We start from the raw sequence: 20,100 nt of genomic DNA on the forward strand, positions 1-20,100 counted from the left end.
AAACAGTAAAGAAAACTTTTGGGTTGCCAAGGTGTGCATCCCACATTGACCAACCAGTAGATCCTGGTCTCCAACCCCATCTCCAGCCACAGTCTAGGTGGGGGCTCCAGAAATGTGAGCAGCCTTTATAACTGAGTAGCTGTTTATTTCCTATTTCACAGAGCTTACATGACTCCTCCCTGATATTTCTGCTTGGGAGTAAATCCAACTGTCCTACCTATCCTACCTATGAATTGAGCAAACTCTGGGAAATACTGAAGAAAAGAGAAGCCTGGCGGGCTGCTGCAGTCTATATAGTCAGAGAGTCGGAAAGGACTTAGCGACGGAACAACAATCTATAATACGAAGTAACATGCATTTACTTGTAAGACCTCTTCAGAGAACCCTTCCAGTTATAAAGAAAAAGAAAAAAATATCCTCTTGGACCAGCTCAAGTAAAAGGGTAGTTGGTGGTAAATATCATGTGATATCTCATGGAAATCCAGGGAAAGCTGAGAACCATACCTCAAAAATAGCAGAAATTGAAGAAGCTCCTAGGAGCTACTCTTGGTCTCCATCATTCCTTCACCTTCCTGTTTCCCTCTTTCTCTCCTAAAGTCTTCTCACTTCCTTCCTGATCACACGTCCCTGAGCACCATTCTCTCAATAGTTGGTTTGTATGTGTTCCCCTAATGACTGTCCCAACACAAACGTTATGTGACCTTTAAGTACAAATGCTACTGGCAAGTCTCCCCCAGTCCTTTTTCAAATTTCCAGAGAGTAAATAATTTTTAAGGCTATTACACATACATCATGAGTCATTAGCTATATACTGTAGGTTTCCCCACCTACCCCAAGAGTTTCCCACTCCTAGCTGTATTCACAGTGGCTCAGGGGTGAGGCCTTGAAGCTGGCTGTCCATTATCTGAGACATCAGAGAACCAAATCATTCCATTTCCCAAGTTCTAACCAGCTGAGACCAGCACAAGGGACAAAGCCAGCATTAAGTTCGAGCGTCCTCCTTATTAGTGGTGCACCTAGGCTGCAAATCACAGCTGGGCTTCCCCACGTCCACCTCGTCTCTAAACTTAACCACCCAATTACAGAAGCAGAGAGCCTAAAACAGAGAAAGTACAGGCCTAGGTAGAAGCAGGCCCCTTCTGGCTAATTACCAAGGGGAGACCAGAAGGGAAACCAGCCCACCCCCTTGAGCACACGCTCTCCAAGAAAGAGCAAAAGGGAAGTGCTTGGTTCTGGCAAACTCTTGGAGACCACACTGGCCACTGGGAACAATCTTATTAGCCATTTCTCCTCCCAAGGAGACAGCCAAGTAAGGAAGTGAAGGAAATGAAAAAAAAAAAAAAAAAGATTCCTCTCCAGACTTGAGAAGAACAGACATGCTGCTTAGTAATGTGGACTGAAAAAGAGAAGAGCTCCCCTCTACTGATTGATCAGGGCCTGGAGGCAGGAGCTCCCTGGCTTTTGGGCTTCCAGGACCCACAGAGAACTGAAAATCTCATTTTTCAAATGAAATAAGAGCAAGGCCAAGCAGAGGGCAGGAGGGAAATTATCAGTGATATTTAAAACCCTATATAATAAGAATCCTATTGTATTTCCCTTTTGCTTTGAAATTGAAGTCTATAAGGGGAGGCAGCTGGAATCCAGGGGAATTTCAATGCCAAGAGGATATTAATCAGAAGAAAGGCAAGCAATCAGCATGGCCAACTGGGCATTCCCAGTGGAAAGGCACTGGGGAGGCATTCAGAGTTGCTGCCTCTCCTGCTGGACTGACAGATTGAGAGCCATTTCTTTGGAGGGTCAGGAGTGAATCTGATCTCTTACCTATCTGCCCTGCCTTGGACAGGCTGCAGGGTTCTCAGCAAAAGAGTTCAATTCCCTGAACACCCCCCTGCAAAAGAATTCCTTCTCTGCTTATGGCCTGAGTGATTTGTCTTGGCATTTGCCCACAGTGGTGATATTACTAGTTCTAAACAGGCTCTTGACACACAGAGAGCTCTGCCTGAACAGAGCACCCATGTCCCCAGAGGGGAGAGATAAGGACGTGCAACATTCAGGGTCAATATTCTCCTCCAGTACTTTGGGGTCCACTCCAGTGTATGTGCAAAGGAACAACAAACACTCCAAAATGATATGCTAAAAAGAGCACTGTGGGTCTCTGACAATGTGGGGGAAATGAAGTAATTCAGTCATTCTTTTATTTGCTCTTCATTCAACTAGTAGTTATTAAGTATCTACTCCGTGCCTGCAGATATTATAAAGTTCATATACACACCAAGAATCCTTTATGGACTAAACAATATATTCCTTTGCATATTCATGAATGACTATTTTTTTAAGTATTTAGTGGAAACAAGAGGCCACTCTTCTGCTGTCTTCTCACCTCCATCCTGCCCCAAGTCTCACGTATCTTCTCTTGACATCTACTCCTTGAGTGACGTCACCTAATTTCATGGCTTTCAAAGCCATCTGTTTCAGATGCTTTAAAAATTTCTACTAGCTCAGACCACCCCCACTGAACTTGAGCCTCGAATATTCCATTCCCTGATTGGTATCTACATGCTTATGTCTCTGGGCTAAACATGCCCCATACTAAGCTGCTGATCGTCTTCCACCAAGCATATTCCTTCCACAGTTTTCCTTATTTGATGAATGGTTACATCATCCCTCAAGGTGCTCATCCAAAAAGCTTAGGGCATCTTTATACCACCTCTCTCTTAAGTTACCAGAAGTAACCAATCTCAAATTCCACCAGTATTACATTCAAACTTATAGAGACTCCAACCACTTCCTACCCCTTTCACCACCAAATCTCTCTAGACCAAGCCACCTTCAACTCTCACATGGATTATCCTATGTCCCAACTTACCTCCCCAGTTCTGTCCTTGGTTCCAAGACAACGACCAGAGAGATCCTTTAAAAACATAAATCAGATCAGTTCACTCCTTTGTTTCAACCCTTCCAACAGCTTCCTCTTTCATGCAGAGTTTTGGTTTCCCCAAATGTGCATAACAGATACAAACATCTCTACACAATGAGAGATACAAATAAGACCATAAGTCCTTTCAGTGACCCTTAAGGCTCTTCTTGATATGAATTACAGCTGTCACACTCCACCCTACTCCTATACATTTGCTTTAATAAAGCCATAGCGGTCTCTGCCCTTCCTTGAAACAGCTAAGCAGACTTCTACCTCCAGGCCTCTGAACTTGATGTTTTGCCCTCCAGGAACACTCTCCTCTAAATTAGCAGTATGGTTCATTTCCTCACTTCCTTCTGATATGTCAGATTACGTATAACATTTTGTATGAAATAACTACTCTCCTTCAAGACTCCTTACTCCCTTCCCATGCTTTATTTTTCCCTTTGCTTTATTTTTTCCTTATACTTTCACTATATTACATAACAAGTGTTCTTGTTTATTTCTCTCCATAAAAGCATAACTTTGTTTCACTGGTATATTCCTAGTACCTAGAACAGTCCCTGAAAAAGTGAAAGTGTTAATCACTCTTTTCGAGCCAGGCTCCCCTGTCTATGGAATTCTCCAGGCAAGAATACTACAGTGGGTTGCCATTCCCTTCTCCAGGGGTTCTTCCCAGCCCAGGGATCGAACCCAGGTCTCCCGCACTACAGGCAGATTCTTTACCATCTGAGCCAACAAGAACAGTCCCTATAGCTACACTCCCATAGTAATTCCCCAGTAAGGAAAATGTATGCATTACTTGATGCATGAATAAACTGTTTTAGAAGCTGGTAACAGTATTCCTCTTAGAAAGAGAAATGACTTTATTGGTAAATACCCTAATAAGTCTTTGAGACAGAAGGTGAAGCCTTGGGGTCATGGGTGTAAGTAAGATCCAAGGGAACAAAGAAGAAACTCATGAAATAAGAAGAATTTGGTTCTTCTTATGAAATGGAGAGAAATGGAGAGATGAAACAAGGGACAGATAAAGTAGGGGGAGCTATGTAAATGGTGTGCATATGAGGACCAAAGAGGTAAAATGACCAGTGGAAAAACTCTGCTGCTGCTGCTGCTGCTAAGTCGCTTCAGTCGTGTCCAACTCTGTGCAACCCCATAGACAGCAGCCCACCAGGCTCCCCCGTCCCTGGGATTCTCCAGGCAAGAACACCGGAGTGGGTTGCCATTTCCTTCTCCAATGCGTGAAAGTGAAGTCGCTCAGTCATGTCTGACTCTTAGCGACACCATGGACTATAGCCTACCAGGCTCCTCCTCCTACCAGGTGAAAAACAAAACTTATTATAAACAGAGGTATCCAATGTTCAGTTTGAAGTTGTTTTGATCAACTTCTCATGTTTCCTCAATGCATGAATCTTGTCATACTTGTATGTTGCCTTATGTGCATCTTACATAGGCATGGCGACAGCCCATAACACTGAGCTCTTTCACCTGGGCAGATTGAGAGAACCAGGCAAAAGGGAAAGAAGGTACAATCAAAAGACTAGAATCTGAGTCCTGGTGCCATCACTTCTTAACTATCACTCTGTGGGCATGGCTCCAAGCTTTGGTTTTTCCGGACTATACAGCTACACACACTGGAGATACAAATACAGTCACATCACTTCTATCAGCTTTATTAGTAATAAAGCCAGTATCTCCTCCCTCTTGAATCTCCTCATTCCCATGAATTATCCAAGAAATTCAAGGGGTTTCAGTTCAGTCGCTCAGTCATCTCCAACTCTTTGAGACCCCATGAATCGTAGCACGCCAGGCCTCCCTGTCCATCACCAACTCCTGGAGTTCACCCAAACTCATGTGCATCGAGTCGGTGATGCCATCCAGCCATCTCATCCTCTGTCGTCCCCTTCTCCTCCTGCCCCCAATCCCTCCCAGCACCAGGGTCTTTTCCAATGAGTCAACTCTTCACATGAGGTGGCCAAAGTATTGGAGTTTCAGCCTCAGCATCAGTCCTTCCAATGAACACCCAGGACTGGTCTCCTTTAGGATGGACTGGTTGGATCTCCTTGCAGTCCAAGGGACTCAAGGGGTTTAGAAGCCCATAAAAAGGTTTTTCTTACCCAGGGGAATGGAAAATAGTGTCTGATCAGCCAAAAGGCCTGCCCTCATTTCTTTGCTGGAGCTGGTGCTTTACCAAAATTGCCGTGGATCCACTGCTGTGATATCAGCAGGGAAACACTGCTTCAGATTTCAGCACAGCCTGCAGTCACTCTTGGAAGGAAGGAAGTCTCAGTCCCTTTAAAGTTAGGCTCAACCAACAAAGCCACAAAGTTGGAATTCTGCCAGTTACAGATCTAATGACCAATGCTTGTAGTTCCCATATTTAGCCACTTTCCAAGGAACTATCCGGCCCCAGGAGCGCTGGGTCACTCTCATTTGTTTATCTCTGTCTCTCCAACCCAGAACCACCTGTTCACTTTCTTTCCTGACCCAGGAAACAGGATGCTTTTCTTCTGACGCTCTCAAAACTAAAAAAGTCTGATTACAGTCACTGCCTCCAAAATATGGAACTGCTCATCTACCCATTTTTTTAATTTGTTTTTGATGAGAAAAATACTATAATTTGAATGCGAGAACAGGCATACCTGAATCAGACAATTAACAGAGCAAATATAAATGAAAAACATGGGAAAATGTTCCAAATCATTAAAAACCAAACAAATTCAAAGTATAAAAATAACATTGAATTTTTCTCATATTACCCTAATGAAAAGTAGAACAGTTACTATTCACAAGCATACAATAGTCCCATGTATTACTGGTTGAAATGTAACTTGACAAAACTCTTTTGAAAAACATTTGTTTATATGTTTGAAAGTTTTAAATATTCTTAAATTTTCAACCTCCTAGGTTTACTAATAAACATCAATTAATTAACATTTGACTATATTTAGCTAAGAATATATCCGTCCATTTTTTCTTCCTCTATACATCCATCAACAAACTTTGATGCATATTCGAATTAACTTTAAGTCTCATCTCTAAACATTTCAGCATATATATATAATTAACTAGTCTTTCTACCCTTTTAAGAGGGGCTTCCCAGGTGGTGCTAATGGTAAAGAACATGCCTTCCAATGCAGGAGACATAAGAGACGTGGATTTGATCCCTGGGTCAGGAAGATCCTCAGGAGGAGGAGGGCATGGCAACCCACTCCAGTATTCTTGCTTGGAGAATCCCAAGGACAGAGGAGTCTGGTGGGCTACAGTCCAAAGGTTTGCAAAGAGTTGGACACAATTGAACGAACTTAGCACGCACGCATGCACTCAGGGACTTGAGAAACACAAACCCAACCACCCTAAATAGAATAACCTGTATGGCTTTAAACACATCACATATGGATGTGAGAGCTGGACTATAAAGAAAGCTGAGTGTCAAAGAATTGATGCTTTTAACTGTGGTGTTGGAGAAGACTCTTAAGAGTCCCTTGGACTGCAAGGAGACTCAACCAGTCCATCCTAAAGGAAATCAGTCCCTAATATTCATTGGAAGGACTGATGCTGAAGCTGAAACTCCAATACTTTGGCCACCTGATGCAAAGAACTGACTCCTTGGAAAAGGCCCTGATGCTGGGAAAGATTGAAGGCAGGAGGAGAAGGGGATGACAGAGGATGAGATGGTTGGATGGCATCACAGACTCTATGCACATGAATATGACCAAGCTCCGGGAGTTGGTGATGGACAGGGAAGCCTGGCGTGCTTGCAGTCCATGGGGTCACAAAGAGTTGGACACAACTGAGCGACTGAACTGAACTGAACCCTTCTAAAAGGATGCTCCCTATGTGATATTAAAGTGATTACTCCGAACAAGAGGGATCGGCATGTGTTGATTCCAAGCTGATTTCCTAGAAGCCAGAGAAAAAGTCTCTTGGGGGGGCCACAGCACTGTTCGTCCAACTTTGTTTTTGGAAGGATTATATGTGATAATGTGAAAGTGCCTCATTAATCATGGTGCATTATACCTGCATTAATTGTAGAAATAAACGTGGATGGAAAAGTCTAGCACAGCGCAAAGAATATAAGCTGCAGAGTAAAGCAGACTAGGAAAAGAACCCAAATCTATAGTATTTGTATAGTATATTACAAATACTATAGTAATAATATTATTACATCCACAATGTTATATTGATAATTCTCTTGTAGTTATAAGGAATATCAATCAAAATATCAAAGAGGCAAACTATCTGTGTTAGATTCAGGCAGGAGTAACAGGTCCTAATAAATTGTAGCCATGATTATTATATTTATAGCTCCAAACGATAATGTTCATTAAATACAAGACATGCCCATACTGGGTGTGTGCACGGGTGCTTGATCTCTTGTGTTCAACTCTTTGTGACCCCATGGACCATAGCCCACCAAGCTCCTGTGTCCATGGGATTATCCCAGGCAAGAATACTAGAGTGAGTTACCATGCCCTACTCCAGGGGATCCTCCCTACTTAGGGATCGAACCCAAGTTATCTTACATCTCCTGCATTGACAGGTGGGCTCTTTACCACTAGCACCTGGGAAGCCCCCAGCTGCCGGTAACACAATTGAGGCTTGGCTAACACAATTGAGGCTTACATAACACGATTAAATAGGGTGGTATGTTGCCAGAACTGTACTAAAAGAAGGCAGCAGGTGGGATATTTGTATTCAAGGGTTCACACCAGCGACGTAACAAACCACTTGCACGCTCAGCAACTTACAACATCAGCGTTTACGCCAAAGCTCAGGAGTGTGCAGGCTGGTCGACTGTGATTCAGCTGATATGCTACCCTCACTGCAGACCGTGGATCAGCTGCATTATCTTACTCTGGATCCCAGGCTGAAAGAAGAGTGGCTACCAGAACCGTGTCCTTCCTATAATGGGTAACCAAAGCACAAGGGGGCGGGCCCAAGCACACTTCAAGCCTCTGCTCCCACCACCCCTGCTAACATCCCAAAGCAGGTCACACACCGCTAAGCTCAACACCAGTGTAGAAGGGAAGTATAGAACTCTACAGTGCTATACACCGAGGGAGGAATATTTTCAGAACAATAATTCAAACTGTCACATCAGGTATCACCAACTCCAGAACCTGAGCTCTCATTCACTGTCCTGCAAAAACCTCTGTTCTGAGCCAGTACCTGCCTAACCAAATAATCATTATTAAACCTCTCACAATGGATCTGCATGGGTTCCTAGGTTGTTCCTTTTACTTACTGCGTACAGTCACCTGGCTTGGCTCTTCCCATCAGCTGAGAGAGCCCAGCTGGAGGGTAAATGTAAAGTTGATAGCCCATCACTCCATGCTCATAGCAGAAGCCAGACTGTGCGGCCCCAATAAGCAACCTGCTGGGTCTACAAATTTGCCATGCTTCGCTCTGTTAAAACTTTATTGGGCACAGTATGGTAACTCAATTAATAGTGAGAATGACACAGGGAAGTGTCACTGGAATTGCAACCAATTATTTTTTCCTTAATATCTTTTTAAATCACAAGCTGACCACGCTCAACAGGAGCCATGTCCTTCCACAGGGCATATTTAGTCCGTCTCTGCCTTCCTCATTAGCCTCCATCGCCAGGGTCCTTCACCTATGTCACCAGCTACAAGCCCTTCTCTTCTCCCAACAGCAGTACAGCTTCCCCCCAAAGGAGCTAATTGAAAACACAAATCAGGCTGTTTGGCAGGACTTTTGTGTTGCTGGTAGATTTTTGTTTTGTTTCCTATAATCAAAAATTTGCTGATTTTATTCCTCCTCCTTACAGTGGTCCCGATTTAGAAAACACAAACAGAAATGAACCCTGAAGTCAACCTGAATTACCACCTAAAGCAATGCATGAGGACGGATTCAAAACCACCAACATCTGCCCTGAAAAACCCATAGGTACCTTGCCTTCCTGGACTCCAGCTGTCCATCCGACTGGACATCTTCAGTCCAGATGTGGAACTTGTTTGGCTCACAGTAGTCAGCTAGGCTGCACATCCTCATGGCTAAAGGTTAAATGATGACTAACTTTATGCATAAGCAATTGGCTTGCCCATTTATGATCTTTTTAAAAAAATTCTACCATACATAAAGTTCAATCTAGACAAGTCTCATAATTGGGGATTGTTCCAAACCTTTTAAGCTAAAGTCCAGATAGGCAGGGGATGACTCTCTATATTATAAACACATATTTGTCAAGGTTGAGCAAGTCCGTGTCATCAGGAAAGAGAAGATATATGTACAGAAGAGTTTCTCCCAGAAACAAACATTCCATCTTGTTTCTTGGGATTGGATTCTGAACATTATAGACTAAAGAACAGCCATCTAAATGGATGCTACTATACTTGTTGAAATACTGCAGGATCACCCCTCCCCGATCCTGGTATTCCTTCCCCCCACTCAACAGTACAGATAGACGCTCCTTTGTCTCTGGTCAAAGCAGATTGAAACTGTCTTCCGGCCAGATCCCCATATCCTTATGGCTAGCTTTGGGGTTAAAGTTGAAGTACAAAATTTGTGGACTCAGCCCACTCCGAAGCCAATGATACATCTGGTAACAGGTCACCGTAAAATCTTCAGTGAGCTCCACGTGGTCAGAAGTTAGTCCATAACGTTATACCCAGAGCCAGGGTTCCCAAGCAAAAAACACGTTAAATGATCCACCTTGGCTTGGAATTTGCCACGCACAACTTCAACCGCAAAACTCAGCTTGCTGGGCTCAGACTGCTGAAGTGGGTGCCCTTTTTATTCCTCGGTGGCTTCACGGTCTTGTAGTAACAATTTCTTTCCTTGCTCCGCGGCGTCACTGCTTCAGCGGCGCTTCAGCAGCGCTCTAGTTCCAAGAAAGAGGATCCAACTGGAGGGAAGACGCCGCTGTTGGTCTAAATGAATATGGGCACTAACCCATCATTCTTCCCAGGCAGGGAATGCGTATACTTGTCTCTTTCAGCCCTACCTCCTGAAATTTCTCACCTGCGGTGAGATGAGAGAAACTCAAACGGAAAACACTTGTCACTTTTGACACTATATTGACATCTAAGGAGGCCTCATGAGTGACAATGTTTATAGTCTTGGAAGCGAGGGAGAGGGGGGTGTGCTGTGTTTACACGCTATAAGGAAAATAATCATTTACCTTAACAGTCATTCCTCTTGCCCCACACTAACGCTTCCTTCTGTAGCAGCTGCCCCACCGGGCCTCGGGGCTCAGAGAAGAGCATGCTCAGCTTCCGTTTCCGTTGTTCCCTTGCTGGGAGGGTAGGGGTGTTAAAGGCACCGCCCCAAGTCCGCCCCGCTCAGCAATGCGCCTGCGGCTCAGTTTACCAATGTTTAAACGGCGGCCTTCCCAGGCGGTTTCCCAGGTGGCACTGGTGGTAAAGAATCAGCCTGCAACGCAGGAGATGTGGGTTCCATCCCTGTGTGGGGAAGATATCCTGGAGGCAGACATGGCAACACACTCCAGTATTCCTGCCTGGAGAATCTCATGGACAGAGAAGCCTGGCAGGTTACAGTCCTTAGGACTGCAAAGAGTTGGATGGGACTGAAGCGACTTAGCAGGCAAACTGATGGCAAGTTTAGTTACTCGGGGCTTCCCAGGTGGCTCAGTGGTAATGAATCCACCTGCCAGTGCAGGAGACTTAGGACAACAAGTTGATCCCTGTGTTGGGAATATACCCTGGAAGCAGGCATGAATACCCACTCCAGTATTCCTGCCTGGAAAATTCCATGGACAGAGGAGCTTGGAGGGCTACAGTCCATGGGGTCGCAAAGAGTCGGACATGACTGAGCGACTAAGCACACAGCACAGGGAAGAGAAGACTCTGCATTTCTAGTAGATTCCCAAGTTCTGCAGTTGCTGCTAGTTTACAGACCGCACTTTAGGAACCACTGCTCTGATTTCAGGTGGTTCAAGAAGAAACAGGGTGAGGGGAATGGAGAAGGTCAAGACTGAGGACCATCCCCCACCTCCTTCTCCTGAACAAGAACTCTGTTTTAGGCATCCTGCTTTAGGATGAGATTTCCTTTGGGTGAAGTTTTCTGCACTAAAAGTGGTTGGAAAAACACTTCTTTAGGTGCAATCGACATGTGGGATTGTGCAAACTAAAGGCAGAGTGAGAGTAACATACCTCAAGAAAATTAGAAGCAGGAAAGCAAAAGCTCCATTTTCATTTATTCAGCAAAATCTGAGAGTTACTATTAATATATGCTGAAAGGTTGTGCTTGTTGCTGAGGTGAAAAGACAAACCAGAGCCTTACTCAGGGGGGACTCACATGTATAGCAAGGTAAATATGCAAAACAAATGAATGCAAGAAGAAGCACAAGCTGGAATCAAGATTGCCAGGAGAAATAGCAATAACCTCAGATACGCAGATGACACCACCCTTATGGCAGAAAGTGAAGAGGAACTCAAAAGCCTCTTGATGAAAGTGAAAGAGGAGAGTGAAATAGTTGCCTTAAAGCTCAACATTCAGAAAACGAAGATCATGGCAACTGGTCCCATCACTTCAAGGGAAATAGATGGGGAAACAGTGGAAACAGTGTCAGACTTTATTTTTTGGAGCTCCAAAATCACTGCAGATGGTGATTGCTGCCATGAAATTAAAAGACGCTTACTCCTTGGAAGGAAAGTTATGACCAACCTAGATAGCATATTAAAAAGCAGAGTCATTACTTTGCCAACAAATGTCCGTCTAGTCAAGGCTATGGTTTTTCCAGTGGTCATGTATGGATGTGAGAGTTGGACTGTGAAGAAAGCTGAGCACCAAAGAATTGATGCTTTTGAATTGTGGTATTGGAGAAGACTCTTAGAGCCCCTTGGACTGCAAGGAGATCCAGCCAGTCCATCCTAAAGGAAGTCAGTCCAGAATATTCATTGGAAGGACTGATGCTGAAGCTGAAACTCCAATACTTTGGCCACCTCGTGCGAAGAGTTGACTCATTGGAAAAAACTCTGATGCTGGGAGGGATTGGGGGCGGGAGGAGAAGGGGACGACAGAGGATGAGATGGCTGGATGGCATCACCGACTCGATGAACATGAGTTTGAGTAAACTCCAGGAGTTGGTGATGGACAGGGGGGCCTGGCATGCTGCAATTCATGGGGTCGCAAAGAGTCAGACACAACTGAGCAGCTGAACTGAACTGAACTGAATGTTACATAGGACTTCCCTGGTAGCTCAGCTAGTAAAGAATCTGCCTGCAATGCAGGAGACCCTGGTTTGATTCCTGAGTCAGGAAGATCCCCTGGAGAAGGGCTAGGCTACCCACTCCAGTATTCTTGGGCTTCCCTGGTGGCTTAGCTGGTAAAGAATCCACCTGCAATGCAGGTTCAATTCCTGGGTTGGGAAGATCCCCTGGAGAAGGGAAAGGCTGCGTACTCCAGTGTTCTTGACTGGAGAATTCCATGGACTGTATAGTCTATGGGGTCTCAAAGAGTCAGACGACTGAGCAACTTTCACTTTCACTGTTACATAGTTGCTAGGACAGAGGTCTGTTTATGGAAAACAAAATAGTTTACATGTTGCTCACAAAGAATCTTTCTCATTAAGGAAAACTTTACTGATTGCTCACAGTATGCCTTCCCCAAATCCCAGATCTGACCTCAGAATCCTTTTCAACCTATTATTCTAGCACTGAACCACAAGCAATTGATTGAAGTTAGTATTCAAATGGAAATAAGTGGGCTATTACAGATTTAAATTCCAGGTGGGAACAGTCTCACAATTCATCCTATACAGGTGCTATATACTGAATGTTTGCATTCCCTCAAAATCCTTATGTTGAAACCTAATCCCCAATGCGATGGTATTTGAATGAGATCTTGGGAGGTGATTGGGCCATTAATGAGGACCCCTCATGAATAGGATTAGGGCTTCCTAGATGGCACTGGTGGTAAAGAATCTGCCTGCCAACGAAGGAGACGCAAGAATTGCAGGTTTGATCCCTGGGTTAGGACAATCCCCTGGAGTAGAAAATGGCAACCCACTCCAGTATTTTTGTCTGGGAAATTCCATGAACAGAGGAGCCTGGCAGGGTATAGTCCATGGGGCCGCAGTCAGACACTACTGAGTAGGGGCGTAGGATTAGTGCCCTTATAACAGAGGCTCCAGAAAGCTGCCACACCCTTTCCGTTATCTGAGGACAGAAGGCACCAGAAAACTAGTCGTTATCAGTCACTGAATCCACCAATGTCTTGATCTTGGAATTCTCATTCTCCAGAATGCTGAGAAATGAGTGTGCGCTCTTTCTAAGCCACCCAATCTGTGGTGTTTTGTTAGAGCAGCCTGAATCAACTAAGACAATAGGTTTAGGAAATAATTCATAGGAACGTGGTGCTTGACAAGATCATGAAAGATGAATATAAGATACACAGGAGTTGAGGTAGAGAAGAGAGGAGGTAGTGATGGGATATTCCAGCTGGAAGAAAGGGACGAAATTCATCAAGAGGAATAAAAGTGGATGGTGGGATCTAAAACTCAATACAAATGAAAACGTCTACAAGACAGAAGCAGATTCACAGACATAGAGAACAGGCTTATGGTTGCCAAGGCAGAGGGGCTTGGGGAAGGGAAGGATTGGAAGTTCAGGATTAACAGATGCAAACTATTACAATTAGGGTGGATAAACAGCAAGATACTACTGTGGAGCACAGGGAACTATATTCATATAGTTCAATATCCCATGATAAACCATAATGAAAAAGAATATATATATATATGAATCAATTTGCTGTACAGCAGAAATTAACATGACACTGTCAATCAACGATTCTTCAATAATTTTTTTTAAAAAAAGAAGATGGTAAGTGGAGCCAGCATCTATAGACCATGCCTGCATAGATCTTGTATTGGAAAGAAAACAGATTATTAGAGGTGACTAGAAGTGCACGCAGGGTCAAGGGACAATTTTTTTCAACTTAACCAGGTCATATTTATGAGCTATGGAGAAGGACATAGAGAGAGAGAGTTTTAAAAACAGGGAAAAAAATATACAAGAAAGGGAATAACATATGGAGCAAGTCCTCAGAGGAAACCTCAGGCTGGGACTTCCTCCCAGCATAGCCTTGAAGTTGTCTATTCCCACTCTTAATAGAGAGGCTGTGATGAAAGCAGGACTCCACAGCCACAGAAGAGGAATACCCACGATCATGTCTGAGGGAAACCAAGGCTGGACCACAGAAATATGCCAAGAATGTCTTGGGGACGGAGTGCCAAGGGATTAGTGAAGTCAAGAATAAGAAGTATCTCCTTTGAGCTGGCAAAAAAAAAAGTGGTCTGGAGGATTTCTAAAATAAAGAGGGAACACATGTCCATTGGAATTTTCACTGCCCCTCAACAAAGGTTTGTATCAGTTGAGTTCAGTTCAGTTGCTCAGTCCTGTCCAACTCTTTGCGACCCCATGAATCGCAGCACACCAGGCCTCCCTGTCCATCACCAACCCCCGGAGTTCACTGAGACTCACGTCCATCAAGTCAGTGATGCCTTCCAGCCATCTATCTCATCCTCTGTCGTCCCCTTCTCCTCCTGCTCCCAATCCCTCCCAGCATCAGAGTCTTTTCCAATGAGTCAACTCTTCACATGAGGTAGCCAAAGTACTGGAGTTTCAGCTTTAGCATCATTCCTTCCAAAGAACACCCAGGACTGATCTCCATTAGAATGGATGGGTTGGATCTCCTTGCAGTCCAAGGGACTCTCAAGAGTCTTCTCCAACACCACAGTTCAAAAGCATCAATTCTTTGGCACTCAGCTTTCTTCATAGTCCAACTCTCACATCCATACATGATCACTGGAAAAACCATAGCCTTGACTAGATGGACCTTTGTTGGCAAAGTAATGTCTCTGCTTTTTAATATGCTATCTAGGTTGGTGATAACTTTCCTTCCAAGGAGTAAGCGTCTTTTAATTTCATGTCTGCAGTCACCATCTGCAGTGATTTTGGAGCCCAAAAAAATAAAGTCTGACACTGTTTCCACTGTTTCCCCATCTATTTCCCCTGAAGTAATGGGACCAGATGCCATGATCTTCATTTTCTGAATGTTGAGCTTTAAGCCAACTTTTTCACTCTCCACTTTCACTTTCATCAAGAGGCTTTTTAGTTCCTCTTCACTTTCTGCCATAAGGGTGGTGTCATCTGCATATCTGAGGTGATTGATATTTCTCCCGGCAGTCTTGATTCCAGCTTGTGCTTCTTCCAGCCCAGCGTTTCTCATGATGTACTCTGCATATAAGTTAAATAAGCAGGGTGACAATATACAGCCTTGACGAACTCCTTTTCCTATTTGGAACCAGTCTGTTGTTCCATTTCCAGTTCTAACTGTTACTTCCTGATCTGCATACAAATTTCTCAAGAGGCAGGTCAGGTGGTCTGGTATTCCCATCTCTTTCAGAAATGTCTACAGTTTACTGTGATCCACACAGTCAAAGTCTTTGGCATAGTCAATAAAGCAGAAATAGATGTTTTTCTGGAACTCTCTTGCTTTTTTGATGATCCACTGGATATTGGCAATTTGATCTCTGGTTCCTCTGCCATTTCTAAAACCAGCGTGAACATCTGGAAGTTCACGGTTCACGTATTGCTTAGGAACACCAAAGAATTTTTAAAAAGCTAGGATGACATAGAAGCTTTGTTTTAAGATTGTGACCAATCCTTAAGAAAACAAATTGCCCAACCATTTTTTAAGGTTATTTTTTTTTTCCTATAATGAAAGTAACTGAAATGTGCCAGGCAATGTGCTAAATGCTTTATATGTGTCATCTCTTTTAACTTATTCCTTATGAGATATGAACTATCATTACTTTCATTTTACCTCCGAGGAAACAAGTTTGCAGCACTTAAAGCACTTGACAAGCTTGTCTGAGACAAACAGCTAGGATTTGAACCCAGATTGTTAGCTCCCAGGGCGCAGACTTCTATCCTATTCACTCTATACACTTTTATCAAAAGCACCTCTTGCCCCACAAAAACATAACCACTTTTCACTGAACACAGATTGTTTTATTTTTTTCCCCCTAATCATCCTTCAAGGCCCATCAACCTTGAAGGAAGCCTTACAGTCAGTTAGTGGTACCCTGCTCTGTCCATCCCTAGAGTCCCCAAACACTTCACGCTTACCTCTCTTGGAGCTCTCAAGCATTTGATGATGGTCAGTCACATGTGAGTTTGCATCTGCTATTAGCTTGAAGCAAGGCATAGAAGAGCAGACATGGGCTTTGAAGTTAGTAAGAGCTGGTTCAGATTCCCATTCTTCCATAGACTTATGAACTTAGGCAAATATTTTAATTTTTTAGTGGGTTTTTTTGGTTTTTTGTTTTGTTTTGTTTTGTTTGGCTGCACTGGGTCTTTGCTGCTGTGTGTCAGCCTTCTCTAGTCATGGAGAGCGGGGTCTACTCTTCGTTGCAGTGCACAGGCTTCTCACTGCAGTGGCTTCTCTTGTTGCAGAGTGATGGCTGTAGACATGTGACCTTCAGCAGCTGCAGCGCTGGCTCAGTAACTGTGGTGCACAGACTTTAGCTGCTCTGCGGCGTGTGGCATCTTCCCAGACCATGGATCAAACCCGTGTCCCCTCCATTGGTAGGAGGATTCTTAACCACTAGACCACCAGGGAAGCTCCTCTATGAGTTTGAAATAAGGATAATGCCACGTGGAAATGGCAGTAAAAATTTAAATGAAATAATATTAGGTTAAGACCTGACAGAGGGTAGGTATTCAATAGATAATAGAAATGTTTGTAACTACTTGCATAATTGTGCAGTGAATGAAAGGCAATTTTATCTTGACTCGCCATTGGCTGTATTCTGAAATTTTCAGATAACAACATTTCCTTAAAAGATAAATTCCAAGGAACATATTTAACCTCCTCGTTTAAGAAAAAGGAGCTTTTTATAAGCACATGTTTACAAACAATTAAAATATTCCTTTAAACATCTCTCTAATAGCCATCAAGATAGATTCCCTAAGACCTTGGCTTCCCAGTAGCTAGTTTAACTTGAGTTACTATAAGATTTTTAAAATCATAAAACTACAATTGTCTTGAAATGGTTGAGAAGTTCTTAACTAAATTAGATTTCAACCTCTTTCCTCTAATTTATCTCAATGAGTAAGGTTTTATCACAATGCCAATAGTGCAAGAGTTAAACAAGGAAGAAACAGAAATCTCAAATCCAAATGTTGTTGGAGGACCATAGCAAAAGTTTCTTTCAGATTAACTGTAGGATAAAGGGTTTCTAAAGGAGCCTGAAAACAATCTCTGTCTCCAGTAAACATATCGTCCTCTGAGGGTATATGGAGAGTGAGACTGGCCATGTGAGTGATGGTTATGTGATTATATTCTCTCTATGTGTATAGGGTTGTTTGAAATTTTCCATGATAAAAAAAAAAATTTAACAAGAAGCCAAAAATAGCTATTTTTTTCATTATCATCCTATCATTATTTGCTAAATGTATTGAGCTTTCTAGGTTCAACCTCTCTCTTAATTCATGAAATTACTATTAATACTTCCTTTTGAAGAGGAGGAAACTTAAGCTTAAAGAGATTTACATACATTTCTCAAATTCATATTCCTTGTAAGCCGCAGATTTCAGGACCCCAAATTTTTACCAGTTTAAGATATTCCAAAGGAGAAAGGGGGAAAATTGAATCTCCAGGGGAAAGAAATGTCTCCTTCTCTGTGAAAACTGTAAGCAGCTTTCAAACAAAGTACAGGCTAGAAGTAATGTGACAGCTGGAGATACATATGAGGCCCGTGGACTCCTGGGGAGTGGAACCTGCAAAGCAGACCCCAGCAATAACTGGAGATGGAGCTGGCAGAAGTGAGAAAACAGCACTTCCACAGGGATCTATCAGAAAAGTAGATGAATCAGAAAATTTGTTGAATCAGAAAATTCAGAATGTGCTGTGGGCAAAAACTGGAAAAGGAATGAATAAGCCACCCTAATGGAGACTCATCCAGATGTTTCTTCTCCAAGAAAAAGTGTGAAGTGAGTACTTTCCTCTGAGTTTCAATAAATGCCAAGAGCAGACCCAGGTGAAACATGTAACCCAAGGTCTCACAGATAGAACAGGGTATCCATGTGAGTAGAGGAAGAGAGTGGCCATGCAGAGTCCCAAGTCAACCAGGAATTCTCAGTGACAAAGTGAGATACTCACATCTGTGTCCTTTGTCAACGTGCAACAAATATTTATTGAGGAAACATTATGTTCGGCTCTGTGCTAGATGCTGAAATACAATAGTGAAGAGGACAGATTCAACCTTCCCAAGTCAATGGGGGAAGCCAACAAAATGAGTAAAAGAAAAATTAAATAAAATTTAAAAATTCTAAGTACCACTGTGTTTGTTTTCTAGGGCTGCCTTAACAGAATATCGCAAACCATATAGATCAGTTCAGTTCAGGTCAGTCGCTCAGTCATATCCGACTCTTTGCGACCCCATGGACTGCAGCACACCAGGCCTCCCTGTCCATCACCAACTCTCGGAGTTCACCCAAACTCACGTCCATTGAGTCGATGATGCCATCCAACCATCTCATCCTCTGTCGTCCCCTTCTCCTCCCGTCTTCAGTCTTTCCCAGCATCAGGGTCTTTTCCAATGAGTCATTTCCTCACATAAGGTGGCCAAAGTATTGGAGTTTCAGTTTCCGCATCAGTCCTTCCAATGAATACTCAGGACTGATTTCCTTTAGAATGGACTGGATGGATCTCCTTGCTGTCCAAGGGACTCACAATTCTGGAAGATAAAAGTCGCAGATCAAGATGTCAACAGGTTAGTTTCTGGGGCCTCTGTCCTTGGTTCTCAGAGTGCCGTCCCTCTGTGTCCTATGCTGTGTCCCCTTCCTCTGCGTCCCACGGCTGGCTTTGTGTTGTCTGTGCTCTAATCGCTTCATACTAGGACATCAGCTGTATAGGATTAGAACCCATGCATATGACTTCACTTTACCTTAATTACCTTTTTAATTACCTTTATTACCTTTGGCTCTATCTCTAAATACAGTCACAGTCTGAGGAAGTAGGGATTGGGACATCAACACACAAATTGTGGAGGAGGAGGACACAATTAAAAACCATAACAGCCATGAAGTTGAAAAGCAAGGTGCTGTTCTCATCTCTTCGGGGAAGTCCTGTCCATCCAGCCTGAAGGGTTAGACGCTGATTCTTTCTCATGGCGTGGGACACTTCCTCTTCACAGTGCCTTCACAGTTGCAGCTTTATGTTTCCTTGCATGGATACTCCTTAGTCTTCTTTCATCTCCTCACTGTAAGCCCCAAGAGGGCAAGAATCTTTTCTGCTTTTGCGCACCATTGTATCCTTTAACACTTAAAGTTAACAGTGCGTGTCATTCAACAGTTGAGATATCTATGAATGTGTTCAGTAAAAAGGATGAATGAATGAAAGAAGGTCAAGGTTGAATGTTGGGATGGGAGGTAGCATCAAAACTGAGACTTCAAGCATGAGATGCACAGCTATCTCTGGGGATAGTAAGTGGGAGAAAGACAACTCCAGCCAGAGAAGAGTATGCGTGAAAGGCCTGAAAAAAGAACCTGATGTGTTATGACATGTGTGTTTGACACTGCTGTATGTTAAACAATGTGACATTGATGGAAGATTGTCTTGTGTTTCCGATACTCATATATGCTGAGAAAGTTTGGAAGAAAGCACCAGCAAAATCCTGTGAAGCTAATCACTTTAGGGAACTCAAACAAAATGAACCAATGAGGAAATAGCAGGGATCAATAATTCCTAGTTTTTTCCCAATCTCAACCTAGTAAAGTATCTCTCTTAATCAGAAGTGAGCCCTCCCAGATTGCAACACGTAGCAATCATCAATCTGTAGGAATCCAACTACCATGAATACCCTGTGAGTATGAGACTTTATTACAATTTTGCAGCTAAATTTTGTGTGACTTTGGACTCAATTTATTGTTACTGTACGTGGGTTTTTTAGAGCACTGAATCTGTTCAAATGTTGCTCCAGTGGTTCTGAAACTCCTGCAGAGGAATAATTCTTTCTGTGTGTGCACATAACTTTGAAAGACTGCTTACACAAAGCCTTATGAGTCTTCATGGAGAGCTGCAGTTGGCAAGATAAGCAATAAACATGTTTAAGCTTCTGCTCCTAAATTACACACTACTGGAAATACATAAATATATGCATCTTTCATTAAACACACATACAATGC

General features: G+C 43.2%; 1 long non-coding RNA gene across 24 annotated transcripts in view; it reads right to left on the reverse strand.

Moving 5' to 3' along the window:
* Positions 1–10,263, reverse strand: part of LOC147358454 (uncharacterized) — a 461,639-nt gene extending 451,376 nt beyond the window's left edge. For 4 of the 24 annotated variants that reach the window (XR_015142285.1, XR_015142277.1, XR_015142268.1 and 1 more), the window contains exon 1: positions 10,065–10,255. This is a non-coding gene — a long non-coding RNA (uncharacterized LOC147358454). Of the gene's footprint in view, positions 1–7,668; positions 7,834–10,064 lie in introns of those variants that run through there. The other 20 variants (XR_015142269.1, XR_015142271.1, XR_015142267.1 and 17 more) reach the window with 10 other exon arrangements.
* Positions 10,264–20,100: the final 9,837 nt, after the last annotated feature.

This window comes from Bos grunniens, chromosome 15 (assembly GCF_055505025.1).
Source record: "Bos grunniens cultivar Pamir isolate PY7600 chromosome 15, Bosgru_T2T1.0, whole genome shotgun sequence".
Lineage (NCBI taxonomy): Eukaryota > Metazoa > Chordata > Mammalia > Artiodactyla > Bovidae > Bos > Bos grunniens.